Source organism: Tachypleus tridentatus, unplaced genomic scaffold, assembly GCF_004210375.1.
Source record: "Tachypleus tridentatus isolate NWPU-2018 unplaced genomic scaffold, ASM421037v1 Hic_cluster_2, whole genome shotgun sequence".
Lineage (NCBI taxonomy): Eukaryota > Metazoa > Arthropoda > Merostomata > Xiphosura > Limulidae > Tachypleus > Tachypleus tridentatus.
The window spans coordinates 61,437,682-61,453,868 of NW_027467782.1; positions in this window are offsets into that span (position 1 = coordinate 61,437,682).

Consider the following 16,187-nt stretch of genomic DNA (forward strand, 5'->3'; position numbering starts at 1 on the left):
GTATTAACTGTGATCAGAATAATGCTGTGTTTACAAGTTACTCTGTTTTAGATCAGGTATTAACTGTGATCAGAATAATGCTGTGTTTACAAGTTACTCTGTTTTAGATCAGGTATTAACTGTGATCAGAATAATGCTGTGTTTACAAGTTACTCTGTTTTAGATCAGGTATTAACTGTGATCAGAATAATGCTGTGTTTACAAGTTACTCTGTTTTAGATCAGGTATTAACTGTGATCAGAATAATGCTGTGTTTACAAGTTACTCTGTTTTAGATCAGGTATTAACTGTGATCAGAATAATGCTGTGTTTACAAGTTACTCTGTTTTAGATCAGGTATTAACTGTGATCAGAATAATGCTGTGTTTACAAGTTACTCTGTTTTAGATCAGGTATTAACTGTGATCAGAATAATGCTGTGTTTACAAGTTACTCTGTTTTAGATCAGGTATTAACTGTGATCAGAATAATGCTGTGTTTACAAGTTACTCTATTTTAGATCAGGTATTAACTGTGATCAGAATAATGCTGTGTTTACAAGTTACTCTGTTTTAGATCAGGTATTAACTGTGATCAGAATAATGCTGTGTTTACAAGTTACTCTGTTTTAGATCAGGTATTAACTGTGATCAGAATAATGCTGTGTTTACAAGTTACTCTGTTTTAGATCAGGTATTAACTGTGATCAGAATAATGCTGTGTTTACAAGTTACTCTGTTTTAGATCAGGTATTAACTGTGATCAGAATAATGCTGTGTTTACAAGTTACTCTGTTTTAGATCAGGTATTAACTGTGATCAGAATAATGCTGTGTTTACAAGTTACTCTGTTTTAGATCAGGTATTAACTGTGATCAGAATAATGCTGTGTTTACAAGTTACTCTGTTTTAGATCAGGTATTAACTGTGATCAGAATAATGCTGTGTTTACAAGTTACTCTGTTTTAGATCAGGTATTAACTGTGATCAGAATAATGCTGTGTTTACAAGTTACTCTGTTTTAGATCAGGTATTAACTGTGATCAGAATAATGCTGTGTTTACAAGTTACTCTGTTTTAGATCAGGTATTAACTGTGATCAGAATAATGCTGTGTTTACAAGTTACTCTATTTTAGATCAGGTATTAACTGTGATCAGAATAATGCTGTGTTTACAAGTTACTCTGTTTTAGATCAGGTATTAACTGTGATCAGAATAATGCTGTGTTTACAAGTTACTCTGTTTTAGATCAGGTATTAACTGTGATCAGAATAATGCTGTGTTTACAAGTTACTCTGTTTTAGATCAGGTATTAACTGTGATCAGAATAATGCTGTGTTTACAAGTTACTCTGTTTTAGATCAGGTATTAACTGTGATCAGAATAATGCTGTGTTTACAAGTTACTCTGTTTTAGATCAGGTATTAACTGTGATCAGAATAATGCTGTGTTTACAAGTTACTCTGTTTTAGATCAGGTATTAACTGTGATCAGAATAATGCTGTGTTTACAAGTTACTCTGTTTTAGATCAGGTATTAACTGTGATCAGAATAATGCTGTGTTTACAAGTTACTCTGTTTTAGATCAGGTATTAACTGTGATCAGAATAATGCTGTGTTTACAAGTTACTCTGTTTTAGATCAGGTATTAACTGTGATCAGAATAATGCTGTGTTTACAAGTTACTCTGTTTTAGATCAGGTATTAACTGTGATCAGAATAATGCTGTGTTTACAAGTTACTCTGTTTTAGATCAGGTATTAACTGTGATCAGAATAATGCTGTGTTTACAAGTTACTCTGTTTTAGATCAGGTATTAACTGTGATCAGAATAATGCTGTGTTTACAAGTTACTCTGTTTTAGATCAGGTATTAACTGTGATCAGAATAATGCTGTGTTTACAAGTTACTCTGTTTTAGATCAGGTATTAACTGTGATCAGAATAATGCTGTGTTTACAAGTTACTCTGTTTTAGATCAGGTATTAACTGTGATCAGAATAATGCTGTGTTTACAAGTTACTCTGTTTTAGATCAGGTATTAACTGTGATCAGAATAATGCTGTGTTTACAAGTTACTCTGTTTTAGATCAGGTATTAACTGTGATCAGAATAATGCTGTGTTTACAAGTTACTCTATTTTAGATCAGGTATTAACTGTGATCAGAATAATGCTGTGTTTACAAGTTACTCTGTTTTAGATCAGGTATTAACTGTGATCAGAATAATGCTGTGTTTACAAGTTACTCTGTTTTAGATCAGGTATTAACTGTGATCAGAATAATGCTGTGTTTACAAGTTACTCTGTTTTAGATCAGGTATTAACTGTGATCAGAATAATGCTGTGTTTACAAGTTACTCTGTTTTAGATCAGGTATTAACTGTGATCAGAATAATGCTGTGTTTACAAGTTACTCTGTTTTAGATCAGGTATTAACTGTGATCAGAATAATGCTGTGTTTACAAGTTACTCTGTTTTAGATCAGGTATTAACTGTGATCAGAATAATGCTGTGTTTACAAGTTACTCTGTTTTAGATCAGGTATTAACTGTGATCAGAATAATGCTGTGTTTACAAGTTACTCTGTTTTAGATCAGGTATTAACTGTGATCAGAATAATGCTGTGTTTACAAGTTACTCTGTTTTAGATCAGGTATTAACTGTGATCAGAATAATGCTGTGTTTACAAGTTACTCTGTTTTAGATCAGGTATTAACTGTGATCAGAATAATGCTGTGTTTACAAGTTACTCTGTTTTAGATCAGGTATTAACTGTGATCAGAATAATGCTGTGTTTACAAGTTACTCTGTTTTAGATCAGGTATTAACTGTGATCAGAATAATGCTGTGTTTACAAGTTACTCTGTTTTAGATCAGGTATTAACTGTGATCAGAATAATGCTGTGTTTACAAGTTACTCTGTTTTAGATCAGGTATTAACTGTGATCAGAATAATGCTGTGTTTACAAGTTACTCTGTTTTAGATCAGGTATTAACTGTGATCAGAATAATGCTGTGTTTACAAGTTACTCTATTTTAGATCAGGTATTAACTGTGATCAGAATAATGCTGTGTTTACAAGTTACTCTGTTTTAGATCAGGTATTAACTGTGATCAGAATAATGCTGTGTTTACAAGTTACTCTGTTTTAGATCAGGTATTAACTGTGATCAGAATAATGCTGTGTTTACAAGTTACTCTGTTTTAGATCAGGTATTAACTGTGATCAGAATAATGCTGTGTTTACAAGTTACTCTGTTTTAGATCAGGTATTAACTGTGATCAGAATAATGCTGTGTTTACAAGTTACTCTGTTTTAGATCAGGTATTAACTGTGATCAGAATAATGCTGTGTTTACAAGTTACTCTGTTTTAGATCAGGTATTAACTGTGATCAGAATAATGCTGTGTTTACAAGTTACTCTATTTTAGATCAGGTATTAACTGTGATCAGAATAATGCTGTGTTTACAAGTTACTCTATTTTAGATCAGGTATTAACTGTGATCAGAATAATGCTGTGTTTACAAGTTACTCTGTTTTAGATCAGGTATTAACTGTGATCAGAATAATGCTGTGTTTACAAGTTACTCTGTTTTAGATCAGGTATTAACTGTGATCAGAATAATGCTGTGTTTACAAGTTACTCTGTTTTAGATCAGGTATTAACTGTGATCAGAATAATGCTGTGTTTACAAGTTACTCTGTTTTAGATCAGGTATTAACTGTGATCAGAATAATGCTGTGTTTACAAGTTACTCTGTTTTAGATCAGGTATTAACTGTGATCAGAATAATGCTGTGTTTACAAGTTACTCTGTTTTAGATCAGGTATTAACTGTGATCAGAATAATGCTGTGTTTACAAGTTACTCTGTTTTAGATCAGGTATTAACTGTGATCAGAATAATGCTGTGTTTACAAGTTACTCTGTTTTAGATCAGGTATTAACTGTGATCAGAATAATGCTGTGTTTACAAGTTACTCTGTTTTAGATCAGGTATTAACTGTGATCAGAATAATGCTGTGTTTACAAGTTACTCTATTTTAGATCAGGTATTAACTGTGATCAGAATAATGCTGTGTTTACAAGTTACTCTGTTTTAGATCAGGTATTAACTGTGATCAGAATAATGCTGTGTTTACAAGTTACTCTGTTTTAGATCAGGTATTAACTGTGATCAGAATAATGCTGTGTTTACAAGTTACTCTGTTTTAGATCAGGTATTAACTGTGATCAGAATAATGCTGTGTTTACAAGTTACTCTGTTTTAGATCAGGTATTAACTGTGATCAGAATAATGCTGTGTTTACAAGTTACTCTGTTTTAGATCAGGTATTAACTGTGATCAGAATAATGCTGTGTTTACAAGTTACTCTGTTTTAGATCAGGTATTAACTGTGATCAGAATAATGCTGTGTTTACAAGTTACTCTGTTTTAGATCAGGTATTAACTGTGATCAGAATAATGCTGTGTTTACAAGTTACTCTGTTTTAGATCAGGTATTAACTGTGATCAGAATAATGCTGTGTTTACAAGTTACTCTGTTTTAGATCAGGTATTAACTGTGATCAGAATAATGCTGTGTTTACAAGTTACTCTGTTTTAGATCAGGTATTAACTGTGATCAGAATAATGCTGTGTTTACAAGTTACTCTGTTTTAGATCAGGTATTAACTGTGATCAGAATAATGCTGTGTTTACAAGTTACTCTGTTTTAGATCAGGTATTAACTGTGATCAGAATAATGCTGTGTTTACAAGTTACTCTATTTTAGATCAGGTATTAACTGTGATCAGAATAATGCTGTGTTTACAAGTTACTCTGTTTTAGATCAGGTATTAACTGTGATCAGAATAATGCTGTGTTTACAAGTTACTCTGTTTTAGATCAGGTATTAACTGTGATCAGAATAATGCTGTGTTTACAAGTTACTCTGTTTTAGATCAGGTATTAACTGTGATCAGAATAATGCTGTGTTTACAAGTTACTCTGTTTTAGATCAGGTATTAACTGTGATCAGAATAATGCTGTGTTTACAAGTTACTCTGTTTTAGATCAGGTATTAACTGTGATCAGAATAATGCTGTGTTTACAAGTTACTCTGTTTTAGATCAGGTATTAACTGTGATCAGAATAATGCTGTGTTTACAAGTTACTCTGTTTTAGATCAGGTATTAACTGTGATCAGAATAATGCTGTGTTTACAAGTTACTCTGTTTTAGATCAGGTATTAACTGTGATCAGAATAATGCTGTGTTTACAAGTTACTCTGTTTTAGATCAGGTATTAACTGTGATCAGAATAATGCTGTGTTTACAAGTTACTCTATTTTAGATCAGGTATTAACTGTGATCAGAATAATGCTGTGTTTACAAGTTACTCTATTTTAGATCAGGTATTAACTGTGATCAGAATAATGCTGTGTTTACAAGTTACTCTGTTTTAGATCAGGTATTAACTGTGATCAGAATAATGCTGTGTTTACAAGTTACTCTGTTTTAGATCAGGTATTAACTGTGATCAGAATAATGCTGTGTTTACAAGTTACTCTGTTTTAGATCAGGTATTAACTGTGATCAGAATAATGCTGTGTTTACAAGTTACTCTGTTTTAGATCAGGTATTAACTGTGATCAGAATAATGCTGTGTTTACAAGTTACTCTGTTTTAGATCAGGTATTAACTGTGATCAGAATAATGCTGTGTTTACAAGTTACTCTGTTTTAGATCAGGTATTAACTGTGATCAGAATAATGCTGTGTTTACAAGTTACTCTGTTTTAGATCAGGTATTAACTGTGATCAGAATAATGCTGTGTTTACAAGTTACTCTGTTTTAGATCAGGTATTAACTGTGATCAGAATAATGCTGTGTTTACAAGTTACTCTGTTTTAGATCAGGTATTAACTGTGATCAGAATAATGCTGTGTTTACAAGTTACTCTGTTTTAGATCAGGTATTAACTGTGATCAGAATAATGCTGTGTTTACAAGTTACTCTGTTTTAGATCAGGTATTAACTGTGATCAGAATAATGCTGTGTTTACAAGTTACTCTATTTTAGATCAGGTATTAACTGTGATCAGAATAATGCTGTGTTTACAAGTTACTCTGTTTTAGATCAGGTATTAACTGTGATCAGAATAATGCTGTGTTTACAAGTTACTCTGTTTTAGATCAGGTATTAACTGTGATCAGAATAATGCTGTGTTTACAAGTTACTCTGTTTTAGATCAGGTATTAACTGTGATCAGAATAATGCTGTGTTTACAAGTTACTCTGTTTTAGATCAGGTATTAACTGTGATCAGAATAATGCTGTGTTTACAAGTTACTCTGTTTTAGATCAGGTATTAACTGTGATCAGAATAATGCTGTGTTTACAAGTTACTCTGTTTTAGATCAGGTATTAACTGTGATCAGAATAATGCTGTGTTTACAAGTTACTCTGTTTTAGATCAGGTATTAACTGTGATCAGAATAATGCTGTGTTTACAAGTTACTCTGTTTTAGATCAGGTATTAACTGTGATCAGAATAATGCTGTGTTTACAAGTTACTCTGTTTTAGATCAGGTATTAACTGTGATCAGAATAATGCTGTGTTTACAAGTTACTCTGTTTTAGATCAGGTATTAACTGTGATCAGAATAATGCTGTGTTTACAAGTTACTCTGTTTTAGATCAGGTATTAACTGTGATCAGAATAATGCTGTGTTTACAAGTTACTCTGTTTTAGATCAGGTATTAACTGTGATCAGAATAATGCTGTGTTTACAAGTTACTCTGTTTTAGATCAGGTATTAACTGTGATCAGAATAATGCTGTGTTTACAAGTTACTCTGTTTTAGATCAGGTATTAACTGTGATCAGAATAATGCTGTGTTTACAAGTTACTCTGTTTTAGATCAGGTATTAACTGTGATCAGAATAATGCTGTGTTTACAAGTTACTCTGTTTTAGATCAGGTATTAACTGTGATCAGAATAATGCTGTGTTTACAAGTTACTCTGTTTTAGATCAGGTATTAACTGTGATCAGAATAATGCTGTGTTTACAAGTTACTCTGTTTTAGATCAGGTATTAACTGTGATCAGAATAATGCTGTGTTTACAAGTTACTCTGTTTTAGATCAGGTATTAACTGTGATCAGAATAATGCTGTGTTTACAAGTTACTCTGTTTTAGATCAGGTATTAACTGTGATCAGAATAATGCTGTGTTTACAAGTTACTCTGTTTTAGATCAGGTATTAACTGTGATCAGAATAATGCTGTGTTTACAAGTTACTCTGTTTTAGATCAGGTATTAACTGTGATCAGAATAATGCTGTGTTTACAAGTTACTCTGTTTTAGATCAGGTATTAACTGTGATCAGAATAATGCTGTGTTTACAAGTTACTCTGTTTTAGATCAGGTATTAACTGTGATCAGAATAATGCTGTGTTTACAAGTTACTCTGTTTTAGATCAGGTATTAACTGTGATCAGAATAATGCTGTGTTTACAAGTTACTCTGTTTTAGATCAGGTATTAACTGTGATCAGAATAATGCTGTGTTTACAAGTTACTCTGTTTTAGATCAGGTATTAACTGTGATCAGAATAATGCTGTGTTTACAAGTTACTCTGTTTTAGATCAGGTATTAACTGTGATCAGAATAATGCTGTGTTTACAAGTTACTCTATTTTAGATCAGGTATTAACTGTGATCAGAATAATGCTGTGTTTACAAGTTACTCTGTTTTAGATCAGGTATTAACTGTGATCAGAATAATGCTGTGTTTACAAGTTACTCTGTTTTAGATCAGGTATTAACTGTGATCAGAATAATGCTGTGTTTACAAGTTACTCTGTTTTAGATCAGGTATTAACTGTGATCAGAATAATGCTGTGTTTACATCAGGTTACAGAATAATGCTGTGTTTACAAGTTTTAGATCAGGTATTAACTGTGATCAGAATAATGCTGTGTTTACAAGTTACTGTTTTAGATCAGGTATTAACTGTGATCAGAATAATGCTGTGTTTACAAGTTACTCTGTTTTAGATCAGGTATTAACTGTGATCAGAATAATGCTGTGTTTACAAGTTACTCTGTTTTAGATCAGGTATTAACTGTGATCAGAATAATGCTGTGTTTACAAGTTACTCTATTTTAGATCAGGTATTAACTGTGATCAGAATAATGCTGTGTTTACAAGTTACTCTGTTTTAGATCAGGTATTAACTGTGATCAGAATAATGCTGTGTTTACAAGTTACTCTGTTTTAGATCAGGTATTAACTGTGATCAGAATAATGCTGTGTTTACAAGTTACTCTATTTTAGATCAGGTATTAACTGTGATCAGAATAATGCTGTGTTTACAAGTTACTCTATTTTAGATCAGGTATTAACTGTGATCAGAATAATGCTGTGTTTACAAGTTACTCTATTTTAGATCAGGTATTAACTGTGATCAGAATAATGCTGTGTTTACAAGTTACTCTGTTTTAGATCAGGTATTAACTGTGATCAGAATAATGCTGTGTTTACAAGTTACTCTGTTTTAGATCAGGTATTAACTGTGATCAGAATAATGCTGTGTTTACAAGTTACTCTGTTTTAGATCAGGTATTAACTGTGATCAGAATAATGCTGTGTTTACAAGTTACTCTGTTTTAGATCAGGTATTAACTGTGATCAGAATAATGCTGTGTTTACAAGTTACTCTGTTTTAGATCAGGTATTAACTGTGATCAGAATAATGCTGTGTTTACAAGTTACTCTGTTTTAGATCAGGTATTAACTGTGATCAGAATAATGCTGTGTTTACAAGTTACTCTGTTTTAGATCAGGTATTAACTGTGATCAGAATAATGCTGTGTTTACAAGTTACTCTGTTTTAGATCAGGTATTAACTGTGATCAGAATAATGCTGTGTTTACAAGTTACTCTGTTTTAGATCAGGTATTAACTGTGATCAGAATAATGCTGTGTTTACAAGTTACTCTGTTTTAGATCAGGTATTAACTGTGATCAGAATAATGCTGTGTTTACAAGTTACTCTGTTTTAGATCAGGTATTAACTGTGATCAGAATAATGCTGTGTTTACAAGTTACTCTGTTTTAGATCAGGTATTAACTGTGATCAGAATAATGCTGTGTTTACAAGTTACTCTGTTTTAGATCAGGTATTAACTGTGATCAGAATAATGCTGTGTTTACAAGTTACTCTGTTTTAGATCAGGTATTAACTGTGATCAGAATAATGCTGTGTTTACAAGTTACTCTGTTTTAGATCAGGTATTAACTGTGATCAGAATAATGCTGTGTTTACAAGTTACTCTGTTTTAGATCAGGTATTAACTGTGATCAGAATAATGCTGTGTTTACAAGTTACTCTGTTTTAGATCAGGTATTAACTGTGATCAGAATAATGCTGTGTTTACAAGTTACTCTGTTTTAGATCAGGTATTAACTGTGATCAGAATAATGCTGTGTTTACAAGTTACTCTGTTTTAGATCAGGTATTAACTGTGATCAGAATAATGCTGTGTTTACAAGTTACTCTGTTTTAGATCAGGTATTAACTGTGATCAGAATAATGCTGTGTTTACAAGTTACTCTGTTTTAGATCAGGTATTAACTGTGATCAGAATAATGCTGTGTTTACAAGTTACTCTGTTTTAGATCAGGTATTAACTGTGATCAGAATAATGCTGTGTTTACAAGTTACTCTGTTTTAGATCAGGTATTAACTGTGATCAGAATAATGCTGTGTTTACAAGTTACTCTGTTTTAGATCAGGTATTAACTGTGATCAGAATAATGCTGTGTTTACAAGTTACTCTGTTTTAGATCAGGTATTAACTGTGATCAGAATAATGCTGTGTTTACAAGTTACTCTGTTTTAGATCAGGTATTAACTGTGATCAGAATAATGCTGTGTTTACAAGTTACTCTGTTTTAGATCAGGTATTAACTGTGATCAGAATAATGCTGTGTTTACAAGTTACTCTGTTTTAGATCAGGTATTAACTGTGATCAGAATAATGCTGTGTTTACAAGTTACTCTGTTTTAGATCAGGTATTAACTGTGATCAGAATAATGCTGTGTTTACAAGTTACTCTGTTTTAGATCAGGTATTAACTGTGATCAGAATAATGCTGTGTTTACAAGTTACTCTGTTTTAGATCAGGTATTAACTGTGATCAGAATAATGCTGTGTTTACAAGTTACTCTGTTTTAGATCAGGTATTAACTGTGATCAGAATAATGCTGTGTTTACAAGTTACTCTCTGTTTTAGATCAGGTATTAACTGTGATCAGAATAATGCTGTGTTTACAAGTTACTCTGTTTTAGATCAGGTATTAACTGTGATCAGAATAATGCTGTGTTTACAAGTTACTCTGTTTTAGATCAGGTATTAACTGTGATCAGAATAATGCTGTGTTTACAAGTTACTCTGTTTTAGATCAGGTATTAACTGTGATCAGAATAATGCTGTGTTTACAAGTTACTCTGTTTTAGATCAGGTATTAACTGTGATCAGAATAATGCTGTGTTTACAAGTTACTCTGTTTTAGATCAGGTATTAACTGTGATCAGAATAATGCTGTGTTTACAAGTTACTCTGTTTTAGATCAGGTATTAACTGTGATCAGAATAATGCTGTGTTTACAAGTTACTCTGTTTTAGATCAGGTATTAACTGTGATCAGAATAATGCTGTGTTTACAAGTTACTCTGTTTTAGATCAGGTATTAACTGTGATCAGAATAATGCTGTGTTTACAAGTTACTCTGTTTTAGATCAGGTATTAACTGTGATCAGAATAATGCTGTGTTTACAAGTTACTCTGTTTTAGATCAGGTATTAACTGTGATCAGAATAATGCTGTGTTTACAAGTTACTCTGTTTTAGATCAGGTATTAACTGTGATCAGAATAATGCTGTGTTTACAAGTTACTCTGTTTTAGATCAGGTATTAACTGTGATCAGAATAATGCTGTGTTTACAAGTTACTCTGTTTTAGATCAGGTATTAACTGTGATCAGAATAATGCTGTGTTTACAAGTTACTCTGTTTTAGATCAGGTATTAACTGTGATCAGAATAATGCTGTGTTTACAAGTTACTCTGTTTTAGATCAGGTATTAACTGTGATCAGAATAATGCTGTGTTTACAAGTTACTCTGTTTTAGATCAGGTATTAACTGTGATCAGAATAATGCTGTGTTTACAAGTTACTCTGTTTTAGATCAGGTATTAACTGTGATCAGAATAATGCTGTGTTTACAAGTTACTCTGTTTTAGATCAGGTATTAACTGTGATCAGAATAATGCTGTGTTTACAAGTTACTCTGTTTTAGATCAGGTATTAACTGTGATCAGAATAATGCTGTGTTTACAAGTTACTCTGTTTTAGATCAGGTATTAACTGTGATCAGAATAATGCTGTGTTTACAAGTTACTCTGTTTTAGATCAGGTATTAACTGTGATCAGAATAATGCTGTGTTTACAAGTTACTCTGTTTTAGATCAGGTATTAACTGTGATCAGAATAATGCTGTGTTTACAAGTTACTCTGTTTTAGATCAGGTATTAACTGTGATCAGAATAATGCTGTGTTTACAAGTTACTCTGTTTTAGATCAGGTATTAACTGTGATCAGAATAATGCTGTGTTTACAAGTTACTCTGTTTTAGATCAGGTATTAACTGTGATCAGAATAATGCTGTGTTTACAAGTTACTCTGTTTTAGATCAGGTATTAACTGTGATCAGAATAATGCTGTGTTTACAAGTTACTCTGTTTTAGATCAGGTATTAACTGTGATCAGAATAATGCTGTGTTTACAAGTTACTCTGTTTTAGATCAGGTATTAACTGTGATCAGAATAATGCTGTGTTTACAAGTTACTCTGTTTTAGATCAGGTATTAACTGTGATCAGAATAATGCTGTGTTTACAAGTTACTCTGTTTTAGATCAGGTATTAACTGTGATCAGAATAATGCTGTGTTTACAAGTTACTCTGTTTTAGATCAGGTATTAACTGTGATCAGAATAATGCTGTGTTTACAAGTTACTCTGTTTTAGATCAGGTATTAACTGTGATCAGAATAATGCTGTGTTTACAAGTTACTCTGTTTTAGATCAGGTATTAACTGTGATCAGAATAATGCTGTGTTTACAAGTTACTCTGTTTTAGATCAGGTATTAACTGTGATCAGAATAATGCTGTGTTTACAAGTTACTCTGTTTTAGATCAGGTATTAACTGTGATCAGAATAATGCTGTGTTTACAAGTTACTCTGTTTTAGATCAGGTATTAACTGTGATCAGAATAATGCTGTGTTTACAAGTTACTCTGTTTTAGATCAGGTATTAACTGTGATCAGAATAATGCTGTGTTTACAAGTTACTCTGTTTTAGATCAGGTATTAACTGTGATCAGAATAATGCTGTGTTTACAAGTTACTCTGTTTTAGATCAGGTATTAACTGTGATCAGAATAATGCTGTGTTTACAAGTTACTCTGTTTTAGATCAGGTATTAACTGTGATCAGAATAATGCTGTGTTTACAAGTTACTCTGTTTTAGATCAGGTATTAACTGTGATCAGAATAATGCTGTGTTTACAAGTTACTCTGTTTTAGATCAGGTATTAACTGTGATCAGAATAATGCTGTGTTTACAAGTTACTCTGTTTTAGATCAGGTATTAACTGTGATCAGAATAATGCTGTGTTTACAAGTTACTCTGTTTTAGATCAGGTATTAACTGTGATCAGAATAATGCTGTGTTTACAAGTTACTCTGTTTTAGATCAGGTATTAACTGTGATCAGAATAATGCTGTGTTTACAAGTTACTCTGTTTTAGATCAGGTATTAACTGTGATCAGAATAATGCTGTGTTTACAAGTTACTCTGTTTTAGATCAGGTATTAACTGTGATCAGAATAATGCTGTGTTTACAAGTTACTCTGTTTTAGATCAGGTATTAACTGTGATCAGAATAATGCTGTGTTTACAAGTTACTCTGTTTTAGATCAGGTATTAACTGTGATCAGAATAATGCTGTGTTTACAAGTTACTCTGTTTTAGATCAGGTATTAACTGTGATCAGAATAATGCTGTGTTTACAAGTTACTCTATTTTAGATCAGGTATTAACTGTGATCAGAATAATGCTGTGTTTACAAGTTACTCTGTTTTAGATCAGGTATTAACTGTGATCAGAATAATGCTGTGTTTACAAGTTACTCTGTTTTAGATCAGGTATTAACTGTGATCAGAATAATGCTGTGTTTACAAGTTACTCTGTTTTAGATCAGGTATTAACTGTGATCAGAATAATGCTGTGTTTACAAGTTACTCTGTTTTAGATCAGGTATTAACTGTGATCAGAATAATGCTGTGTTTACAAGTTACTCTGTTTTAGATCAGGTATTAACTGTGATCAGAATAATGCTGTGTTTACAAGTTACTCTGTTTTAGATCAGGTATTAACTGTGATCAGAATAATGCTGTGTTTACAAGTTACTCTGTTTTAGATCAGGTATTAACTGTGATCAGAATAATGCTGTGTTTACAAGTTACTCTGTTTTAGATCAGGTATTAACTGTGATCAGAATAATGCTGTGTTTACAAGTTACTCTGTTTTAGATCAGGTATTAACTGTGATCAGAATAATGCTGTGTTTACAAGTTACTCTGTTTTAGATCAGGTATTAACTGTGATCAGAATAATGCTGTGTTTACAAGTTACTCTGTTTTAGATCAGGTATTAACTGTGATCAGAATAATGCTGTGTTTACAAGTTACTCTGTTTTAGATCAGGTATTAACTGTGATCAGAATCAGAATAATGCTGTGTTTACAAGTTACTCTGTTTTAGATCAGGTATTAACTGTGATCAGAATAATGCTGTGTTTACAAGTTACTCTGTTTTAGATCAGGTATTAACTGTGATCAGAATAATGCTGTGTTTACAAGTTACTCTATTTTAGATCAGGTATTAACTGTGATCAGAATAATGCTGTGTTTACAAGTTACTCTGTTTTAGATCAGGTATTAACTGTGATCAGAATAATGCTGTGTTTACAAGTTACTCTGTTTTAGATCAGGTATTAACTGTGATCAGAATAATGCTGTGTTTACAAGTTACTCTGTTTTAGATCAGGTATTAACTGTGATCAGAATAATGCTGTGTTTACAAGTTACTCTGTTTTAGATCAGGTATTAACTGTGATCAGAATAATGCTGTGTTTACAAGTTACTCTGTTTTAGATCAGGTATTAACTGTGATCAGAATAATGCTGTGTTTACAAGTTACTCTGTTTTAGATCAGGTATTAACTGTGATCAGAATAATGCTGTGTTTACAAGTTACTCTGTTTTAGATCAGGTATTAACTGTGATCAGAATAATGCTGTGTTTACAAGTTACTCTGTTTTAGATCAGGTATTAACTGTGATCAGAATAATGCTGTGTTTACAAGTTACTCTGTTTTAGATCAGGTATTAACTGTGATCAGAATAATGCTGTGTTTACAAGTTACTCTGTTTTAGATCAGGTATTAACTGTGATCAGAATAATGCTGTGTTTACAAGTTACTCTGTTTTAGATCAGGTATTAACTGTGATCAGAATAATGCTGTGTTTACAAGTTACTCTGTTTTAGATCAGGTATTAACTGTGATCAGAATAATGCTGTGTTTACAAGTTACTCTGTTTTAGATCAGGTATTAACTGTGATCAGAATAATGCTGTGTTTACAAGTTACTCTGTTTTAGATCAGGTATTAACTGTGATCAGAATAATGCTGTGTTTACAAGTTACTCTGTTTTAGATCAGGTATTAACTGTGATCAGAATAATGCTGTGTTTACAAGTTACTCTGTTTTAGATCAGGTATTAACTGTGATCAGAATAATGCTGTGTTTACAAGTTACTCTGTTTTAGATCAGGTATTAACTGTGATCAGAATAATGCTGTGTTTACAAGTTACTCTGTTTTAGATCAGGTATTAACTGTGATCAGAATAATGCTGTGTTTACAAGTTACTCTGTTTTAGATCAGGTATTAACTGTGATCAGAATAATGCTGTGTTTACAAGTTACTCTGTTTTAGATCAGGTATTAACTGTGATCAGAATAATGCTGTGTTTACAAGTTACTCTGTTTTAGATCAGGTATTAACTGTGATCAGAATAATGCTGTGTTTACAAGTTACTCTGTTTTAGATCAGGTATTAACTGTGATCAGAATAATGCTGTGTTTACAAGTTACTCTGTTTTAGATCAGGTATTAACTGTGATCAGAATAATGCTGTGTTTACAAGTTACTCTGTTTTAGATCAGGTATTAACTGTGATCAGAATAATGCTGTGTTTACAAGTTACTCTGTTTTAGATCAGGTATTAACTGTGATCAGAATAATGCTGTGTTTACAAGTTACTCTGTTTTAGATCAGGTATTAACTGTGATCAGAATAATGCTGTGTTTACAAGTTACTCTGTTTTAGATCAGGTATTAACTGTGATCAGAATAATGCTGTGTTTACAAGTTACTCTGTTTTAGATCAGGTATTAACTGTGATCAGAATAATGCTGTGTTTACAAGTTACTCTGTTTTAGATCAGGTATTAACTGTGATCAGAATAATGCTGTGTTTACAAGTTACTCTGTTTTAGATCAGGTATTAACTGTGATCAGAATAATGCTGTGTTTACAAGTTACTCTATTTTAGATCAGGTATTAACTGTGATCAGAATAATGCTGTGTTTACAAGTTACTCTGTTTTAGATCAGGTATTAACTGTGATCAGAATAATGCTGTGTTTACAAGTTACTCTGTTTTAGATCAGGTATTAACTGTGATCAGAATAATGCTGTGTTTACAAGTTACTCTGTTTTAGATCAGGTATTAACTGTGATCAGAATAATGCTGTGTTTACAAGTTACTCTGTTTTAGATCAGGTATTAACTGTGATCAGAATAATGCTGTGTTTACAAGTTACTCTGTTTTAGATCAGGTATTAACTGTGATCAGAATAATGCTGTGTTTACAAGTTACTCTGTTTTAGATCAGGTATTAACTGTGATCAGAATAATGCTGTGTTTACAAGTTACTCTGTTTTAGATCAGGTATTAACTGTGATCAGAATAATGCTGTGTTTACAAGTTACTCTGTTTTAGATCAGGTATTAACTGTGATCAGAATAATGCTGTGTTT